Source organism: Seriola lalandi, unplaced genomic scaffold (assembly GCF_002814215.2).
Source record: "Seriola lalandi dorsalis isolate HSWRI2012SDOR001 ecotype SW California unplaced genomic scaffold, Sedor1 jcf7180002053950, whole genome shotgun sequence".
NCBI classification, from domain to species: domain Eukaryota; kingdom Metazoa; phylum Chordata; class Actinopteri; order Carangiformes; family Carangidae; genus Seriola; species Seriola lalandi.
Window position 1 is genome coordinate 103,465 of NW_019524503.1, and position 5,000 is coordinate 108,464.

Consider the following 5,000-nt stretch of genomic DNA (forward strand, 5'->3'; position numbering starts at 1 on the left):
CCCACCCCCACCCCACCGCATCCCCTGTTTCTCTCACAGGGAGACAGAAGGGCAGTTTCTTCCTGTAACTTCTTCTTTCGACACTCCGCTGGACTCAGACAAGAAGACGGGGGAATAACTGAATGACATCATCAGTTGATCTGTGATCAAGTGATGTCATTGCTGACATCACCGCCCCCCCAACCGGTATGAACAACCTGATATGGGATAGAAAGGGTTTCAACAGAGCCCAAGGACTCATGGGAGTTTTTTTTTTTAAATCAGTGTTTGTTTGTTTTTTCTACCTTGTCTGTAAACCCCCCAAACACACACACACACAAACACACATACACACACACACACACACACACATACACACCATAACAGCCAACCAGCACCCTCTGCTGCGGACTGTAGTGGTCGTGTGTGTGTGTGTGTCTGTGTGTGTGTGTGTGTGTGTGTGTGCGTGCTTGTGTGTGTGTGTGTGTGTGCGTCAGTCAGTCATCTATTTGTTTCAGTTGGACATATTTCATCATCTTCTAAAAGTGCATTCGTTGATTTTCATTCGATCATGCATTTTTTTAAATCAACTTTTCTGTGTGTGTGTGTGTGTGTGTGTGTGTGTGTGTGTGTGTGTGTTTGTGTGTGTCACTGGGGGGATGTTGGGATATTACTTAAGTTGATTGTAGCGTTACCCTCTGTAGTTGTGGACACGAGGAGGGGAGGTGTGGTACTGTGTCGTGTCTGCAGTGTGAGCTGTGAGCTAGAGAATATTAATATTAATTATCCTGAGGAAACACTGGGTGCCCAGAGCTGATGGACTGAGTTTGCACGTGAGAGGCTTTCGCTTAGAAAAAAAACAAAACAAAAAAAACAACCATTTTGACTGGATGATGTCTTTCCACCAGATCCACCCAATCAGGTTTTAAAAGCAACATTTTCTTCTGCTCTAGACGTTTATACTTTCATTAGGCTTTAGTGTGAAGTAAAGCATTGACCGTTGCTGATATAAAGAGCGGAAATTAAACTGGAAGTTCAAAACCTCATTCAAAATCCCACTGATATTTGTAATTATGCTAAACTCCAGCCTTTGTGGCTCGTTTCATGTTAAGATGAGGATGGTAGCTTTTTGAAAAATTTTGTAATTTTGTTGTTTACTCAATATTTATGTTTTTTAGCAGTCTTTAACAAACACTATTTCTCAGTAGCCTGAAGTTTTAGTCTCTAAAAGCTTAAAATCCAACACTTGAAGAGAGCGCTGGTGAGATTTATGGATGTTATAACATGAGTACCTGTGTACTCTTTTTTTTTTTTTCCTTTTTTCATCTGCCCTCACAAAGTCATTGTAGTTTTAAGATTTGCATTTCTTCTAACAGCTGCTGTAGTGGAGCCAATTCGTCTTAGAATATGGAAAGTTAACTCCAGGAGCACGTTTCATCTTTACAGACAGACAGACAGATGAAAGACATGCTGAATGACAGATGGCACACCGAGTTAAAGAAGCCACAGGAACAGAGGCTAATGACCCAGCCATGATGTCAGGCTCTCAGCTGGAGCAGCGTTTCCCAGTGTACGGAGGCCTGCAGGGCTCAAAATCACACTCAGGTTTACTCAAGAGTTTTTCTTATCGCTGTCAGAGAAGCTGGATGCTGATAGAGGAGAGGTCTGATAAAAGCACAGACAGTGAAGAGAGGCAGCTGTTGTTTTTTTTTTAAATTACAAATGAATATTCTTTATTTAAGCATAATCAACCCATGTAGCATTGCACTCCTACACTATTGTCTGACTCAGAAACAATGATTATCAATGCAGCAGATCTATTTTATTCCACGTATTTGACTTCGTTGTCAGAACAAATTAATCACAGTAAACATGAAGGTGTTGAAACTGAAACTGACAAAAGACCGCTGTGACTTCCAGCTGTCAACAGCTGGAAGTGAGCTTTAGCTTGAAACACTTAAAAGCTAATATGGTGTAAAAAAGTTTGATTTTAACAGTGAAATCTCCTATTTTCTACTTGTACACATTCAAAATCAGCTCAGTATAGTCAGAATCAGAAATCTAAACATCTAAGTGTACACACAAACAACTTTACTGTGATGTGACCAAGAAAAACAAGTTGTTAAGCCATGGTCCATAACAACCCCCCCCCCCCCGCCAAACTCACTCCATCTGCAGCTCTGGGACTTCACTGTCTGCAGGCGCGATGCGAAGACTGTGAGGGAGAGAATGTGCATGTCAACAAGCTTTTTGTAAACGGTACGTTAAAGATAGAGAAAAAAAAAAAGTGAAATGAGTTGTGATAATGTTGAAACATGTAGTGACGATACATGAAGGATGCTTGTGTACAATAGGAAAGATTATATGTCAATCCTATTTTCAGAAGAATGAGACGAATAAATTCTACGATGGTACAACATGTTTGTTTCTGCCTGGAGGACTGTCACATCCCAGGAACCCTCTGAACGTAAGCTGTATATTTTACATGCGAAACAGAAAAAAGAAAAAAAAAACTGCATCGATGACAAAAAACAACAACAACAATCTGTTTCAACTTTTGTTTACGGACTGAGTTTTCTTTTTTAGAACTGATCAGTGTCAGATAATGACTTCACCACCTGTTCTTGATCGAGTATTTGTTTTGGATCTATTTCTGCTGAATCAAAGGAACAGAGTTTTTCTTGTCCTGTAACTGATGGGTCACAGGTTCAAATCCTGCAAGAGCCAAAGTTTCCATCAACAGCCACGGTTAATTGCTCTGCATCCGAGTGTCGGATGAGAAACACACCTGCAATGTAAATACCCAAAATCAATCTCCAAGCTCTCACTTTGATTTCTGTTCTTAGCTGTTGTTGTTTTTTTTTTTATGTAGTGTTAATGTACCTCTGGCCTTAAACTGTTTCAAAGGTGCAGGACTACTTTAATAACAGTCTGATGGCAACAACACACCGGCAACATTTTGAGGCAGCAGTGAATTGCAAAATTTATGGCTCCAACTAATGATTATTGTGATTGTCTGAAACTGCTGATTATTTTCTTTGTCAATTGATTCATCTTAACGTTTCTGAAATATCAAAAATAGTGAAACTGTTCATCACAATTTCCTGCATTGTGTAACCAACAATTCAAGCTCAAAGATATTCACTTCACAGTCATAGTCCTTGCAATGAAAACACTTTGATTATTGATTATCAATCAACTAATCGTTGCAGTGCTGCACCAAGATCAGCACGTTTCTCGGTCATCATAACTGCGGTCACAGATTTGAACTCAGCCAGTGTGAGCAGTGACTGCTGAAGTGTCTTTGAGCACAGGGCTGTTTGCACCGGCTGCAGCACAGAGAACAAAAGCTGTGAAGATGATAAACGTCTCAAACCTGCCTGAGACTGTTGCCACTGTGTGTGTTTTTGTGTCCTGGTCTGAACCTCCAGCACAGAGCTGAACTGGACTTGAAGGACTATCCTCTAGTTTTCCAGTTTGTTTTCTCTCAGTTTGCTCTGTGGCAGAGTTGTCTGAAAACCAGGTGAATTCTGTAAGTAGTTTAGAGTTTTGCTTTCAATAAACACTCTTCAAAATAGAAAGCAACATTAAACAATTTTATCGAGTATTCTCAAGAGCTGTCTGTCAGTGGGGAAAAAAAAACAAAAAAAAAAAACGCAGGAATGATCCTTTAACAATCCTTTAAAAAGGGCTATTTGTAAGTTTTCTCTGCCGCTGAACATGGCTGAACTTGCCAGGAGTGGACGGTGGTGTATGGAAGCCGAGAAAGGCCATACTTGCAAATCATTTTTTATCCTGTTAACTCGAGAAAACAAAGCTCTGTTATCTCGAGATAACGGGATAATAAAAACAATTGCGAGTATGGCCTTTCTCTGCTTCCGTTATGGCGCCATACAAGAGGTTATAATTCACCTGAAGCAGCGCTACGTCTTCAGGGCAGACTGGACTGGGGCTAGCTGATAGCATGCTAACTTTAGTAGAAGAAAAGCAGTGATAGAAATTGAAGTAAATCGAGAGTCAACATTGGCATTGCTTCCCACTCTTGCTTCCTGCTCTCGGTGAGTAAAGGAATGACACTTGATGCTGAACTCGTAACATTTCTTCTCGAGTGGTAAGTAAACAGCTGTTAATGCTAACGTTGGCTATATAGCAATCGCAAAACTTACAAATAGCTCCTTTAAACATTGGTAAAAGTTTACTTTCACCATGCAGTGGCACTTTGATGGTGTCATATCAATGTGACAATGAAAACATTGGCTACCCACCAAGATGTGTGTTGATGCGATGGATCGTACCCAACTGTATGATTAACACTTCAGATTGACGAGTCTGCTGCAGTGTTCCAGATGAGTGTCACTATGTTATAAATGTTGGATAAAATGTTAAATAAGGTACTACAACTTTTAGCTACGCTAAAATAACCCTAACCCCACCTGCATGGCACTCAGAGAAGACAGCAGCTCCACTGATGTGTTCCTCTTATCTGATGTTCTTCTGTCGACCTCTGATAGGTTTTTGTTGGTGTATTTCAAATACTAAGAATAATTACTGGATGGAGCCATTTGTTTTTTTAAAATTCCACAAGCCTGAAAATTTAACAAAAATATGCAGCATCTTATTGTCAGGTACTTCACCTTTCTTCAACCCATCTGAAAGACTCTCAGAGACTACCACTTGTACAAAGCAACATCCATGCGCCCCCTGCAGTCACAGGTTATGGTGGTCGCAGCGTGCGGTGCAACACCGGCTTTATTGTAAACTCAAAGTGGTCTCGGTCCTGATCGCTTCACACAGTCCGACTACAACTTTGTCAAAGCTGGGAACTCACATCCTCATGACCTAACACCACCACAGGTACTGGATTAAAGAAAGACCATCTTTGGTATGAAGTTATCTAAGGCGTTAACTAGTTTAGAACTAGTAAATTTACTTTATGTTACAGCAGCTCACGCTCTTGATGCTTCAGTGGTGAAAAATTGGTAAAGCAGTGATGCCTGTCAGTAAAAATGATCACACTAAAC